This window comes from Eutrema salsugineum, unplaced genomic scaffold, assembly GCF_000478725.1.
Source record: "Eutrema salsugineum unplaced genomic scaffold, Eutsalg1_0 scaffold_14, whole genome shotgun sequence".
NCBI lineage: Eukaryota > Viridiplantae > Streptophyta > Magnoliopsida > Brassicales > Brassicaceae > Eutrema > Eutrema salsugineum.
The window spans coordinates 1294591-1311578 of record NW_006256877.1 but is presented as its reverse complement, the minus strand read 5'-3'; the positions used below and the strand labels follow the sequence as shown (position 1 = coordinate 1311578).

At 43.9% G+C, this 16988-nt stretch overlaps 1 non-coding gene across 1 annotated transcript; it reads right to left on the bottom strand.

Annotated features, from left to right (window-relative positions):
- Nucleotides 1-1602: 1602 nt before the first annotated feature.
- LOC112088659 lies at nt 1603-1709 on the bottom strand. The gene has a single exon (XR_002900604.1). It is a non-coding gene; the product is annotated as a small nucleolar RNA R71 (small nucleolar RNA).
- Nucleotides 1710-16988: the final 15279 nt, after the last annotated feature.

Sequence of the window (16988 nt, the reverse complement as noted above, 5' to 3'; positions counted from 1 at the left end):
CAAACTCCTTACCATGACTAGCTACACGTCTTGTAAAGGACTTAGTGAGCTTGTTATGATCAGTGAGTAGTCGTTTAAGCGGCTTTAGATAGGTAGATTAGGGTGCTTTCAAGGTGGATTAATGGGTTTAGGTGTCCAGTCTTGCATGTTTCATTCCTTAACCGACGAGATCTCTAAGCTGGATCCAAGCACATCACTTGAGGTTAAGATCTGAAACATATCTCGCATCAGAAGTGTTTGTAGAAATGTCTGAACCACTCGGTTAAGGGTTTAAGAGTCTTTCATCGCGAGAGTGATAGTTTGTTCTCTTAAATGACGTTTTTGAACCGATTCTTATTGCTGACTGATTCGTGCTTCTCAAAAGGGATTTTTGTATGAAAGAGGATCAGTTTAGACGTTTAATACTTTCATGAGAAGATTAACGTGCCTTGAGTTCAAAGTCAAATGAAATCGCTTGATAAAATGATTCATTAGCCCCTTAGTCTAACTTGGAAGCACCCGAGTCAAATATCCTGTCTAAAGCTTCTGCCTTTATCATTCATTACCATCTTCTGAATCACCTGTTTGTTATTTGCATCTTGATTAGTTTAAATCTCTGCTTTTATTTAACTTTATTGCTCATTTGCCTGTTAATCATCGTCACCAAACTTTTATCATTTTGTCTTGACTTAAGTAAACAAATGACATAGGCTAGTGTCTCGTTTACAAGCTTGGTTTGACACCCCTTATACTACTTTGACAAGGGGATTGATAACCCTTCTAAGAGCCTGAAAACTCTTAGTTATCAATTGGCGCCGTTGCCAACTTGTAGGAGCATTAGTCTCTTGTTTGTTCTTGAGTTCAAGCTTTTCTTTCCTTTGTTTTACTAACTTCTTTCCGAGTTCTTGTTTTGTTTTCAGGTGCATGAATACCAGGTCTCGGAGCACAGGATCGCTTTTCCCATACGACGATAACATCGACAGATTAGAAAGGCGAGCTCGCGAGAGAGAACGGCACTTTGACAGACTTGGAATGGCAGAACACCAGAGAATGGAGCAACAGGCTCAGGCAGCCGAGCACCAGGCTCAGGCTAATCAGGCGCAGGCAAGAAGAAATGAACAACAAGCCTATGTTAATCAGCAACAAGCTCAAAGAAACGAACGGCTTGCTCAGCAAAACCAACACCAAGCGAATAGAAATGAACAACAAGCCCATCATGTTCATCCGCCACCGCCCCAAGTTCAGAGACAACATCCTCCAATCTGTGTTGGAGAGAATGACCGAGCTAATGCGCACCAATACCGAGCTGGGATTCAAGCTCCACCAGTTCAAAACAACAACTTTGAAGTTAAAGCTTCCCTGCTCAATATGGTGCAAAACTCAAAGTTCCACGGTCTGGCTGGAGAAGACCCTCTCGAGCATCTAGATCAATTTGATCGGGTTTGCGACTTAACCAAGATAAATGGCGTCTCCGAAGATAGCTTCAAGCTACGCTTGTTCCCTTTCAGCCTCGGTGATAAAGCACACCAGTGGGAAAAGAATATACCGAGGGGTTCTATACAAACCTGGGAGCAGTGTAAGCTGGCGTTCTTATCAAATTTCTTTTCCACATCACGCACGGCTAAGCTCAGGAATCAGATCTCAAGTTTCACGCAGCACAATAACGAGAGCTTTAGTGAAGCTTGGGAACGGTTTAGAAGCTACACTAACCAATGCCCACACCACGGCTTCTCAGAGGCATCCCTCTTGAGTACTTTATACCGAGGTGCACTCCCCAAGATCAGAAACCAACTCGATACAGCTTCAAATGGGAATTTTCTTGGAAAAGAGATCACTGCGGCAATGGAACTAGTTGAGAACCTAGCCATGTCTAATGACACGTATGGAGAGGACTTTGATAGAGCAAACCGTACAGAGGGATCTAGTGATGAACAGCGCATGAAAAAGGATATAAGAGAGCTTCAGAGTAAGCTTGACAAGGTTTTGATGGCGACTCAAAAGCCAATACACTTTGTATGCGAGTTTGATGAGCAAGGGCCAAGTTTTGACAATGTCAATGAAGATGGTCTAACACAAGAGGAGCTGAATTACATAGGGAATCAGCAGAGGTATCAGCGGTTTAACAACTACAACAGTAACCCTAACCTCTCATACAGAAACCCGAATGTAGCTAACCCTCAAGACCAAGTGTACCCTGCTCAACAACAACAACAAAGCTATGCTCAAAAGGCTCCTTTTCAGAATACCTTCCAGCACAAGCAACAGTTCAGTGGGCAACAGCACGGCTACACTCAGCAGAATCAAGCGGCTCAGAGTAACAACTTCAACAACCAACCGCAGCAACACAAGTTTCCACCAGGGTTCCATCCGCAGCCGATGGGTGACAACAGATTCAGGCAATGGGTCAGAATCAAATGGGGAACGACGTTTGTTGGATACTACAGCAACTGTTACAGGGCCAGCAAAGGGTTGAGAGCCAGCACGCGACAATACAGCAAGATATCAGAGAGCTTAAGCAGAATCAAGCTTCTACATCATCAAGAGGCCCGGCTTTACCAGGTAAACCGGAGCCGAACCCTAAAGAGTATGTGAACGCCATCACATTGAGGAGTGGTAAGGAATTACAAACTCCAACGCCTAAGACAAAGCTCATTGAGGCCAATGAGCAATTAGAGGGGGAGGCAGCCTCAGACGATGCGTGTAAAGAAACGGTCTTAGAGAAGGAACCGATCAAGGACAAAGGAAAAAAGGTGGAAAAGACAACCGAGCTTGAAAAGCCCTATGTTCCACCACCACCTTATCAACCCAAGATACCGTTCCCAGGGCGTTTCAAAAAGAAAATCCTAGACAAGGCCAAGGCGGTCTTTGAGAAACACTTGGAGAACACGCAACTCACCTTACCCATTATAGATGCTTTCTTAGCTATACCCCAGCTTGGGAAGTTTCTAAAGGACGCGATCCTCAACAAGACAAAGGAGCTCCAGGGTATGGTGATACTGAGCCATGAGTGCAGTGCCATAATACAAAGAAGATCTATACCAAGGAAGCTATCTGATCCGGGCAGCTTCACTTTGCCGTGTGCTTTAGGTCACCTGAAGTTCTCAAACTGTTTATGTGACCTTGGAGCTTCTGTGAGCTTAATGCCTTACACGGTGGCCAAGAGATTGGGATACAAAAGCTACAAGCCAGCCAAGATCTCTCTTGTATTAGCTGATAGATCGGTTAGATTACCGGTGGGGTTGCTTGAGGATCTACCTTTTAGGATCGGTGAGATAGAAATCCCCACGGACTTCATAGTTCTTGAGATGGACGAGGAACCATTAGACCCTATCATCTTGGGCCGACCGTTCTTAGCAACCGCAGGAGCCATAATAGATGTGAGAGGAGGAATGATTGAACTACACATCGGTTCTGAGACTATGAAGTTCAACGTGAAGGAAATGATGAAGAAACCGACCATTGGAGGTCAGGTTTTCTATGTGGAGGTAATGGAGGAGCTGGCTGATGAGCTCCTTGAAGAGTTGAACGCAGAGGATCCGTTACAAGTGGTCTTAATGCGGGAACAAAGCGAGCACGGGTACTTGAATGAGCAAAGCGAAGTGTACAAGCGTCTTTTGGACCAACCGAGGGAACTTGGAGCTGAGGCGAGGTTTTTGGAGCTCCACACAAGCAGCCTCGACATTCTAGAAAGCGAGGAGTCAAAGGGAAAAGAAGAGACACCTCGGGATATCATGGCCGTAACAACTCATACCGAGGCCGATGGTAAACCGCGCGAGAATGAAGCAAAGGCCGAGGAAGCTGTTCTGGGCCAATGCAGCTTTGATGCCGATTGGAATGAGGCAGACGCACCCCCTGTTGAGCTCAAGCCTCTACCAACAGGGCTCAGGTATGCATTCTTAGGTCTAAACTCTACTTTTCCTGTGATCATAAATGATAACTTGCTTGAGCATGAGGAACGTGCATTACTTAGTGAAATAAGGAAATTCAGGAGAGCCATAGGGTATTCCTTGGCTGACATTAGAGGAATCTCTCCTGATATATGCACCCACAGGATCCACCTAGAGGACCAAGCCATGTCCTCTATTGAGCACCAACGTCGACTTAACCCGAACCTCAAAGAGGTGGTTAAGAAGGAGATACTAAAGCTCCTTGAGGCAGGGATAATATATCCAATCTCTGACTCTCGGTGGGTATCTCCTGTACACGTTATGCCCAAGAAAGGTGGGATCACGGTGGTGAAAAACGATAAGGATGAACTCATAGCCCAAAGAACTATAACCGGCTATCGCATGTGCATTGACTATAGGAAATTGAATTCTGCATCAAGAAAAGATCATTTTCCTTTACCATTTAATTATCAAATGCTTGAACGGTTAGCTAATCATCCTTATTTTTGTTTTCTCGATGGATACTCGGGGTTCTTTCAAATACCTATAGACCCCCGAGATCAAGAGAAAACGACATTCACCTGCCCTTATGGCACTTATGCTTATAGAAGAATGCCATTCGGTTTGTGTAATGCACCAGCCACTTTTCAAAGATGTATGATGCACATTTTCTCTGATCTAATTGAAGAGAAAGTTGAGGTGTTTATGGATGACTTCTCCGTATACGGCTCCTCTTTCTCCGAATGTCTTGCTAATCTTTCTCAGGTTCTCAAGCGATGTGAGGAGCATAGGCTTGCCTTAAACTGGGAAAAGTGTCATTTCATGGTCCAAGAAGGCATTGTCTTGGGACACAAGGTATCAGAGAAAGGCATCGAGGTGGATAAGGCCAAGATCGAGGTGATGGTTGATAGTAGGAATTTTTCAATCCTTGATCAATTCCTCAACTACTCATGTCATTGTAGCACTTGAGGTATCAATCCAAATGGAGAGATTCTAGACACTAGAACTATGAGGATCAATTCTTAATCCAAGTCTAATAAGCAGATGAGTTGGTAACCAAGATTATCTAAAAGCATATAACAAAACAAGCAAGAACAAACAGTAATTAAGAATTAAACAAGCAAGAGAAACTAAACAAACACTCAAATTCAAATAAAAAGAAAGCTAAACCTCTAGATGTGATCATTGATTAGGGTGCTTTAAATGTGAATTCATGATGCTAAGCAAACAATGCAACACTTGCAAATCTTTAGTCTAGACTTCCAATTCAGATTAATTCATTCTCATGACAGAAATCCCTTTGTTAATTACCAATTCAAGACTAATTCCCATTAGTGAATAAGCAGTTAACAAGCATAAGGTTCCAAGTCTAACATGACCAGACAGCCTCTTTGTGCATCAAAATAAGAGCTAAGAAAGACTGAATCTTATACAGAAAGATAAAGCAAGCATCACATGATCTCAAATTCCAATTAACTTAGAACTCTAATCTAGATTAATCCTCTCATGAAGGCACTAACCTCTACACTAATCCATTTTCAAACCAAATCATCATTTGTGAAATATGAATCAATGAGCATTAAGAAACAGTTCTAATATGCCATTCATGCATTTAACAATCATTCCCATGACATTAATGCATAAACCCTTAGTTAGCTTTCATTCAGGCATTTCATCAAACACTTTTGGTGCATGAAAAACCCAGATTCTAGACCCAAGTGATGTGCAAGGATCTAGCATTAGGATCAGCTAACTAAGGAAAGGAGAAGAGAATCTAAGCTTAAAAAATCATTAATCTACATCTAAGCACCCTAATCTACACACCTAGAAGCTTAAAATATGACTACTCACTAATCATGAAGAACACATCTAATCTTTTGCAAGAGATGATGTTAATCATGATTAGAAGCAGAAATGAGATGATGAGATGATGAGAAACAGACTTAGATTGATTAAATCCTTGAGATCTCTCTTAATCAAAAACGTTTTTACACTAAAAAGGAAAGAAAACTAGAGAGAAAACTAAGAGAGAAGATGATCTCCTTGGGTTTTTCTCCCAAAAAACTATATATACCTAGTGCTAATGGACCGGGTCAGCCCAGGACAAACTGGGTACTGACCCGGCTCAGTTGGGTCAAGTGGAAATCCTGCGGGTCAGTCCAGTATGTCCCAGGTCGCACACCTAAGTCGCAGTAGATGAAGACTTGTCTTGTGAAGCCTGAATCGCCTTGTCTTAGCCGCACGCCTAAGTAGGAGTGTTTTGCGAGTGTTGCTGCGGCTTGGTCTCCTTCCTCTCCAACTCGCAGGGCTAAGGCGGTTTCTGGGGAATGTACAAACTGTGCGGGTTGGTCTCTATTGCACCTAGGTCGCAGGCTCAAGTCGAAGTGATTTGCGAGTGTTGCTGCGGCTTGGTCTCCTTCCTCTCCAACTCGCAGCATCCAGAGCAGCTTAGACCACTTCGCATTCCGGAGAGTGTAACTCCTATGAGACTTGTCCGAATTGAATGATTTTGGTTGCAGAAGACAGAGGACTCATTTATCTCCAACTTTTGTGAAGAAAGCTTCGGTGCTTGGGAAGTGTAAGGCTTCCTGGAGGGCACATCTTTGCAGTGCATGTACACGACCAGAGAGAGGCGTCTAGACATGTGTCCATTCCGGAGACTGTATCTTTCTGCTCATAGATCCGAATTGAATGCTCTTGGACGTTCTGGAAAGAAGGCTCAAATGTCTATGGTTCTCATGAAGGACCCGGAAACTAAATCGGCCTGGAAGTGCACCGTCCTTCGCATCCTTTAGAACTGATCTGCTCGGTCCGGAATACCTGCGAGACTGGGGTTCCTTCCGACAAGCTTATCTCTCTGCTCACGCGTCCGAATTCCACGATTCTACTTGCTAAGAGACCGTGATGCAATTCTCTCCAACTTCTATGAAGCACCCGCCGTCTGAATCGGACCGGAAGGCTCCCCGGACAGGCGATCATTCAGGGGTATCGGATTGCTCCGGAATGAATGCGAGACCTGTTCGTCTTCCGATTACCATATCTTTCAGTTCTGTGGTCCAAATGCCTTGATTCCAACTGTTATGAACTCTTGACTCAATTATCTCCAACCTTTATGAAGACTCCGACAGCTAAATCTGACCGGAAGGTTCCCCGGACAGGCGATTTCGGAAACGTGTCTGCACCCGGAGATTTTGGCCGAGAGACTTGACCGCGGTACGTGTTATTGGCCGAGAAAGCTACCCGCGGGAAGGATTTTGGTCGAGAACCTTCGACCTTCAGTACACCATTTTGCCGAGAAACCCAAAATTGCTCCTTTTCACCATTTTTGATCATTCCAACTCCATTTCTTCATCTGAATCACATCATCCACTCCAAATTGGCTCCAAAAGCACCTGTTTAACACTCCAAAACATGCAAAACTCTCTTGGACCTAATGCAATCTCCTAAGTCCTAAAACAATGCCTAAAGACCTAAAATGCATGCAAATGAGACATGATTTTGACTAGAATATGTACATTAAATGATGCAATTTATGAATATATCAATGGTGAACTTACAAGCCCCGAATTCTGTGAAAGGAATAAGAAGCTTCCTTGGCCACGCTGGGTTCTATAGACGGTTCATCAAGGATTTATCCAAGATAGCCAGGCCTTTGACCAGGTTATTGTGCAAAGAAGTGGATTTCAACTTTGATGAAGAATGTGAGGAAGCGTTCAAGAGAATCAAGGAGGCTTTGATCAGTGCACCGATTGTACAAGCCCCTGATTGTTCTTTACCATTTGAAGTGATGACCGATGCATCTGATTATGCTGTAGGAGCTGTCTTGGGACAGAAGAAAGATAAGAAGCTCCATGTGATCTACTATGCCAGCCGCACTTTGGACTCGGCTCAAGAAAAGTATGCCACCACCGAGAAGGAAATGCTTGCCATTGTGTTTGCATTTGACAAATTCAGGAGTTATCTAGTGGGATCAAAGGTCACGGTTTACACAGATCACGCGGCCTTGAGGTACCTGATGTCTAAGAAGGACGCTAAGCCGAGGCTTTTGAGATGGGTCTTATTGCTCCAAGAATTTGACATGGAGATACTTGATAAGAAGGGCATTGAAAACGGAGCCACAGATCACCTCTAAGGCTGAAGATTGAAGAATAGGTCCCTATAGATGATGCTTTACCCGAGGAACATCTCATGTTAGTCCGGTCTTACTTAGAGGTGGAGGAAGCCAATACGATCAAGGAAAGAAGCCTTCCATGGTTCGCGGATCTTGTGAACTACTTGTCTTGCGGATTAGAGCCACCAGACCTTGATACTTATCAGAGGAAGAAGTTCTTTAGAGATGTGATGAGGTATCATTGGGATGAGCCGTATCTTTACGTGCTTAACAAGGACCATCTCTATAGGCGATGCTTGGCCGAAGAAGAGATCCATCCAGTGCTACAAGAATGCCACGGCTCATCGTATGGTGGTCATTTAGGTGCGTTCAAGACAGTTGCCAAGGTTCTACAGAGCGGTTTCTGGTGGCCGACCATGTTCAAAGACGCCCAGGAAGTGGTCTCGAGGTGTGAAGCTTGTCAAAGGCACGGAAACATATCCAAAAGGAATGAAATGCCCCAAAACCCAATCTTTGAAGTAGAAGTCTTCGACTGTTGGGGCATTGACTTCATGGGTCCCTTTGTAAGCTCATATGGGAATCAATATATCCTTGTAGCAGTGGATTATGTGAGTAAATGGGTTGAAGCGGTTGCATCTCCGACCAACGATTCAAAGTGGTGGTAAAACTCTTCAAGAGTATCATCTTCCCACGGTTTGGAGTACCAAGAGTAGTCATCAGTGATGGGGGAAGCCATTTCATCAACAAGACTCTTGAGAGTCTTTTGAAGAAGCACGAAGTAAAGCACAAGGTGGCCACCCCTTATCATCCGCAAACCAGCGGCCAAGTGGAGGTTTCCAACCGTCAGATAAAGGCCATTTTGGAAAGGACCGTGAACTCATCCAGGAAGGATTGGAGCAAGAAACTTGACGATGCTCTGTGGGCTTACAGAACCGCCTACAAAACCCCCATTGGAACCTCACCGTTTAACTTGCTCTATGGGAAGAGCTGTCATCTACCGGTTGAGTTGGAATACAAAGCCTTGTGGGCAGTGAAACTTCTGAACTTTGACATCAAGACCGCACAAGAGAAGAGGGTTTTACAGCTTCATGAGCTTGAGGAGATCCGGTTAGATGCTTTCGAGAGCTCTAAGATCTACAAAGAAAGAACCAAGGCGCTCCATGACAGGAAGATACACAAGAGAGAGTTCAAAGAAGGGGACCAAGTTCTGTTGTTTAACTCAAGACTCAAGCTGTTCCCTGGGAAGCTGAGGTCTAGGTGGTCCGGTCCGTTCACAATTCTTGAAGTAAGACCCTATGGAGCCGTGGTTTTGAAAGGAAAAGATGGACAAGGCTTTGTGGTAAACGGCTAGAGGGTAAAGCATTACTTGGCATCAGAACAAGGGAGGGAGCTACCTCAGTTCCTCTACTTGAACCGGAATCAGCCTGAAAAGGTATGAAAAGTCAAACTTAGCGACGTTAAACAAAGTGCTCTTGGAGACACCCCAAGCTTATCCATGTACATATTTCGTTTTTCATCTTCTTTTTCTTTTTATTTGAAGCTTTTTGAAGGGTTTGTTAAGTGTTTCAGGAGTTAGACAGTGAACCTTGAGGGTGAAAGTGAGAGAAAGCTTGAAAAAGACACGGCCTGATGAATTAAGTCAAACCCCCAAGCCTCACGTGTTCTTTGCTAAAAACAAGTGACCTCGGCATGATGCCCTCGTGGTGGAGCGTGCCGAGGCACTCGGTTCCAAGAAATGATCAAAAGCAAGAACACATGAAACACTTAGAACGAAGAAGAGGCTTTGCGAGGTCCAAAGAAAAGACGTGAAAGCTATGGGGATTTACTCGTTGGCATGGGCTCAGACAACTCGGCTTGGTACCCTCGGGGTGGAACAAGTCGAGGCAGATCAGAGTAACATGAGAAAATTTGGCTTGGTCCGTACAGCCCACGTCATCCCCATACCGCGTCCATTTGAAGGGTTGCGCGGCATTTTGAATTTGAACACTCGGTCAAAGTAGTTTTTGGCGCAGTCAACGGCTGGAGCTGGAGCAGAAGGGGGGGACCAGTCCCACAACAGTCCAAATGCCAGCTGGAAAGGGCGCTCCAGCCCATACCGACCTCCATACTTGGCCAAAACGCAGAGTTTGCCCTCTAGACTCTTTTCTCTGCATTTCACGAACACAACTCACTCATTTCTCGTTCATTTTGCGTGATTCCAAGCGTTCTAGACTCGTTAGGGTGTTGTCTACTCTGCATAAGCATCTCGTTCAGCTTAAATCTTGCATTCCCAAAGGTATTTGCATCTTAAAGAACTCATCTTTTTCCTTCATTCTTTGCGAGCTTAAATATTTTTAAAATGTGGAATCGATTCTTTTAGAGCATATCGGCCTTTGGGAACAATTTTGTAAATTCCACCAGGGTAGACCACACACGAAAAACCGGTCCTTGCATTTAAAATCACTTATTCTTGAATTTTTAAAATTCTTGAGAAAATGCGCTTGGAATCGGTCTTAATGATGATTTGTGTGTTTGAGCTGAAATGTCTAGATAACTTGTCTCTAATCGGTTGTTCTGGCTTGTTCTTACTTTCCTTGATGTTTGAAAAAGCTATGAATATCAGTTCTGCTAGAGAAAAAGTTTTGTACTTGCCAATCTTGAGATACATGTGCTTAACGATATACTTGGCCTTGACGGTTTCTTTGAGAATCTCCCTTGCAGATGACCGGAGACCGAACCGTTCCTACCCACGAGACAAACAGAAGTGCGGGCCAGAAGAGAGTTTTGAAGGGTAAAGCCGTTGCCATGCCACGTAGTGGAGAGACCAGCAAGAAACCCTTGATGCGACCCGATGACGAGCCAACCCCCAAACGAGCAAGAAATACTGAGCTCACTCTGCACCAGCTCTCGAGTCAAAGAGGAACGGGAAGAAAGCAGCTGTGGGATCTGATGACGACGAGCCCGGAGCCTTAGTCCCTTATGTAGACAACGGTGACAAAAAGTCCAAGAAAGAACCAAAGGCCGAGCCCGAGTATGAGCACTTCCCAACCACTGAGGAATACTTGGACCACTTTAACTCAATCAGAGTGGCTCAAGGTCGATTCCCTGACTTGGAGTTGCTGAAGAAACTCGAGATACTTGATGACGTGACCCTCATTTTTGAGAATATGGGCTTGGCAAAGTTCTTTGAGATGAGCGATGTTGCCTATGAAGGGATTACACAGCAGTTTCTTGCAACCTTGGAGGTCATCATCTACCCCAAGAGAGATCCAAAGCGTTTACATGGCATAGGATTCGGCCACATTGAGTTTGAAATGGATAATGTGCACTACAAGGTCAGTTTCAAGGAGCTTGATGAAATATTTGGGTTTGAAAGGAATGGAAGCTCACTTGACAAGTTTGTGTACCCTCGTGATGAGTTGGCCGCCTTGTGGGAAATGATATCTTTTGGACCCTACCTCGGAGGCAAGAGCAAGACAAGCTGCATAAGGAACCCTGCGATCAGATACAAAAACCGCGTCCTAGCATCAACATTCTTCTCGACCTTTAACCCTGGTGTTATTCACATGGCCGAGCTTGAACTATTGGGACTCGGACTGAAGCCGTTCATCACTCAAATGAAGAACAATAAAGAGTTCCAAGGGCCGCTGCATGTACCATCATTGGGTGCATTCTTTGCCATTCAAATGCTCACTTATCGGCACAATGTATGGTGCGACCGCAAGAAGCGAGGAGCAAGAAGACTTCAGAACGGTTGGATAGTCACCAAGATCCTGAGGGCTCAAGGGTTTATATTCCCTGATTCACCGAAGAAGCCGAATCTCATTGATGAGTTATACCTAAGCAAAAGTGGTTTCTTCGGAGGCAAGTCAGGGGACAAATGGGTTTACAACTTCACCCTACTGCATAGAGACGGCACACAGGTTCTACTGCCTAACCGAAGCCTCACCATGCTCGACAAGCAGTGTAACGTCTCATTCTACGTTCTCAAAGACCAGTTGTATAACCCAGCTCTCGACCCACCAACACGCAAATGCACCAAGGCAACACCCAGCAAACCCGAGAACACTAATGGCCCAGAAGATTGTGATAACGAGGAGCAGAGACACTATGAGAGAAGGATCGGAGCAGGCCGCTATCACTTTGATCCGCAAGTGTGGGGTGAGCCTGAATACCACACCAAGAAGCTGTATTCGCGAGTGAACACCCTCCAAAAGTGGTGTAAGTGGCAAGACAAAACCATCCACGCATTAGTGGATTGTGTGAGGCATTTGAAGAAGAAGGTAAAGCAGCTCACGAGGCCATCCTCACCGGATAAGAACTCAGCGACCTCAACCGCACCGATTACAGAAGAAGGAGTTGGAGAAAGCTCAAACGCGAGGAACCCGGAGTTTCCACCAGGGAAAGAAGACTGGATCGATCCAGCCACGGCTTTCCTGCCTGAACCCTCAGAAAGCAGCCCACCACGTCAGCCCACTCCATCCTGCTCAACATCGAATCCCTCGCACTACTTGGGATCCGACCTCTCCGACTAAGGTATCGACTTCAAACCTTGTACATATGCATCTTGTATATATCATCTTGCATTCGTTCAGTTTGTCTTTTCACTTCTCTCACACGCTTTTATAACACAAGGGACTGTGTTATCTAAGTGTGGGGGAGGAGCTTTGTGTTTTCTGATCTTGTTTTCTTTGTTCTTATTTGACTTTTGCATTCTTGAGTCTCATTTAGCTTAATACATGTGATAAATTACATCATTCTAGTTGCATCTCACATTTTAAGATCGAGTCTAGTTGCATCATGTAGGATTGCATCAGTGCAAGGAGCAATGATAGTTTTTTTCCTAGAGAGTAAATCACTTGAGAACTTGAACTAAATATGCTTGTGAAACTCATTCTGTGCTTGTAAAGCTTGAAACGATTTGAATCTGAGAAGCAAGTCTGAATTACACTCAACTCTAGCTAAGTGATAACCCTGAACTTGAAATGAAAATATCCTTTGATGCATTGCTTAAATAGGCTTGTGGATACTGATATACATACTTGAGCTAGAATCGTTGTTTTTACCACCCTCCTTCCTTAGCTCAAGTAGCTGAATCCGCATCATGGATCAGTTCCCTCACCTTGAACCCATCTTTCTTTCGAGCCAATTTTTGTGTGAGAATTGTAAGGCCACCTTGGACTGAACTTAGCAGAAAGTGTTAGGTTTAGAGCGACAAGGGTTTGGCTCATTGAGTGGTATGTTCCAACATCAAGGAACCAAGAGTATTGGTGAGAAATAAGTGTTGGGGAAAAGACTTGTTGGTGAGTGGAAAAAGGTGAGCTGAGTGGAAAAGTGAGAGTGGAAATAGCCAGGGGAATGAATGAAAATGAATTAAGTCTTGGATGTGAAAAGATAAGCTCTGAAATGAAAAGAAGCCAAAGGCTCAAGTGCTCTGAAATGAAAATGAAAGAGGCTATACGTTATGAAAGAAAAGAGCTGTGTGAATAAGTGAAAACCAAGGCTTGAAAATAAAAGAAAAAGGCGAGTCCCCTAGTGAAAAGAAAACAATTGTGAAGAGTGAGGATTCTGAGAGGGTGAGCAATTGAGAAACGCTTTGAGTGGAGTGTGGGGTGTGATGAGTCTTGCCCTTGTATACATCGGTTGCTTTTTACCTTTAGCATTCTGCCAAAGTTCGGTCGTTCATAGAGAGATCCTTGTTGCATTGCACCCGCTTGAATATTGATGAGATCATTTTTATCTCATGACCTTACCCTAGCCAAGCCAGCCTATTTGAACATTGCATTATTTGATTCACCGGTTACGAACTTAATGAATGTGAAAGAGTTGAATGTGATAATGACTTGTGGAGATTCCGTGTTTTAGTTGGAAAATATCCGATTATAGCTTTGCATTGCATATTTGAGCATGAATCCGAGTTCTCTTGTGGTCACTTCTCTCTAAAGGAAATATGAGCTCCATCTGCATTACAACCTCTCTCTCTCATTTGTTCTTTTTGCTTGAGGACAAGCAAAGGACAAGTGTGGGGGAGTTGATATGTCTATATTTTACATCATTTAGATTGCATTATAGAGTCCTCATCATGTGTTTTCTCATGTAAATTGAGTCTTTAGGCGTTAAAATAGGACTTAGGGCTTGCATTAGGTCCCAAAGAGTTTTGCATGTTTTGAAGTCTTTATCAGGAGCTTTAGAGACCAATTGGAGCCTAAGAAGAGGAACAGAAAAGAAAACGGTGAAGAAAAGGGTCAAAAATTGTGAAAACCGCTTGGAGGAATTTCTCGGCCAAATCTCGTACCGGCTGGTCGGAAACCTCGGCCAAAATGTTTACCGAATGCTCATTACCGGCCAAAAACCTTACCGATTGGCCAGAATCGAGTATCGAGTGCAAAAATACCACGGGACAAGTTTTTGACCGAGGCAAGAATTTTTACGACCAAAAAGCTTACCGCGGTACACAGCCCTCGGCCATTTTTCTTACCGCGGGAAGGTTTTTACGACCAAAAGTTGTCCTTGCCCGCGCAATTCAGAGATCAGCAATCCGGGGAACCTTCCGGTCCGAATCAGTTGGCAGGGTCTTCACCAAAGTTGGTGATAACCAAGCAAAGATTCCAGAACAGTTGGAATCATCCAATTCGGACCAGTGGAGAGAAAGATATGGCTTCCGGAGCATTCACCAGCATTGCGCGTACCCGAGAACTGAACGGCGAACTTCAAAGATCATGGCGGACGGAGCCACTCCAGACCGAACCAGCTTACCCGGTCTTCACCAAAGTTCGAGATCCATGGAAGATCTTCTCAGAGCATTTTGAATCGCTCAATTCGGAGCAAAGGTTTGGAAGATAGGGTCTCCGGAGTTCACATCGGTCTAAAAGTCTATTTTCCGGTGATTTCAATGCGGCGCAAAGATGTTAAATCCAGGAAGCCTTCCACTCCCCAAGCTCCGATGGTTTCTTCACCAAAGTTTGAGCTTATTGAGTCATCTTGACTGTGGAACTGGTCCCAGAGCAATTGGAGTCGTGTGCTGAAAGGTACTGCTTCCGGAAGGTGACATGGTCGATACAAGCCTAAAAGAGTTGCGATACGCGCTAAGTATTTTCACAAGCCTCGGTATCCTTACCTTGGCCTCACTCAAGTCGAGGCTCATATCTTGGAAGTATTCTGGACTAGACCTCGTGCCAAAGCCTTGGCATGGTTAGATCGAGGCATGCATACGTAAGAACTGAAGCTGGAAACGACTAAGTGTTGAAAGTACACCTCGGTGTAATGACCTCGGCGTGCATGCCGGACTGTGTTCTCCCAAGCACCTCGACATCATGACCCCTCGACATTTTATCCCGAGGTCCCTTGTCACGAACCCAGAATCAAGAACAGAATGGCTCAAGAACATACACGTGAGGATAGATCAAAGACTAGGGTTCATGCATGTTCTTGACGTGTTCTTCACGAGATCTTCATCTGGATCCTGACTCACGTGCACGCCTCAGCATGAAGACCTCGGCTTCACTTTCCGACACACCGTGGCACTCACCCATCAACCCAAGAAGGCGGTTCAGTACCTGGTTTGTTCCGGGCTGACCCGCGACACTTTCCCTTTGCTATAAATACATTTTGAGACTAAAAACCTAGTTATCTTATCTCTTATCTGTTTTTAGCTCTAAGAACTTGCCTCTTTTGTGAAACTTGATTAGTCTAATCCGATATCTCGTTTTTGCATTAGAATCTTGTTCTTTCTTTATTTCTTTTATCATCCAACATCAAACTCCTTATCATGACTAGCTACACGTCTTGCAAAGGACTTAGTGAGCTCGTTATGATCAGTGAGTAGTCGTTTAAGCGGCTTTAGATAGGTAAATTAGGGTGCTTTCAAGGTGGATTAATGGGTTTAGGTGTCTAGTCTTGCATGTTTCATTCCTTAACCGACGAGATCTCTAAGCTGGATCCAAGCACATCACTTGAGGTTCAGATCTGAGACATATCTCGCATCAGAAGTGTTTGTAGAAATGTCTGAACCACTCGGTTAAGGGTTTAAGAGTCTTTCATCACGAGAGTGATAGTTTGTTCTCTTAAATGACGTTTTTGAACCGATTCTTATTGCTGACTGATTCGTGCTTCTCAAAAGGGATTTTGGTATGAAAGAGGATCAGTTTAGACGTTTAATACGTTCATGAGAAGATTAACGTGCCTTGAGTTCAAAGTCAAATGAAATCGCTTGATAAAATGATTCATTAGCCCCTTAGTCTAACTTGGAAGCACCCGAGTCAAATATCCTGTCTAAAGCTTCTGCCTTTATCATTCATTACCATCATCTGAATCACCTGTTTGTTATTTGCATCTTGATTAGTTTAAATCTCTGCTTTTATTTAACTTTATTGCTCATTTGCCTGTTAATCACCGTCACCAAACTTTTGTCATCTTGTCTTGACTTAAGTGAACAAATGACATAGGTTAGTGTCTCGTTTACAAGCTTGGTTTGACACCCCTTATACTACTTTGACAAGGGGATTGATAACCCTTCTAAGAGCCTGAAAACTCTTAGTTATCAAGTAGTCACCTTAATGAGGTTCTAGATGTGTAGGTTAGGGTGCTAAAGTGTTAGATTAGGAGTGCTTAGGGCTAGATTCATTGATTCATCTCTCTAAACAGCTGTTCTCTATGCTAGATCCTTGCATATCACTTGAGATCTAGATTCTGGGAATTTCATGCACCAAAAGTGTTTGATGAAATTCCTGAAAGAGCTGTATTAGGGGTTTAAGCATTTGCTGCATGATGATGTATTGTTATTTGCTTGAATGATCATTAGAACTGTTTATTAATGCATATTGATTCATATTTCACAAATGATGATTTGGTTTGAAAATGGATTAGTATAGGGGTTAATACCTTCATGAGAGGATTAACCTAGATTAGAGTTTTAAATCATTTGAATCATGTCTCATCATTGTCATTAGCATTTCTAGTTTAGCACCAAAGCACCCTAACCAACTATCATGTCTAGAATCTCATGCCTCCATCATATCATATTCATATCACTT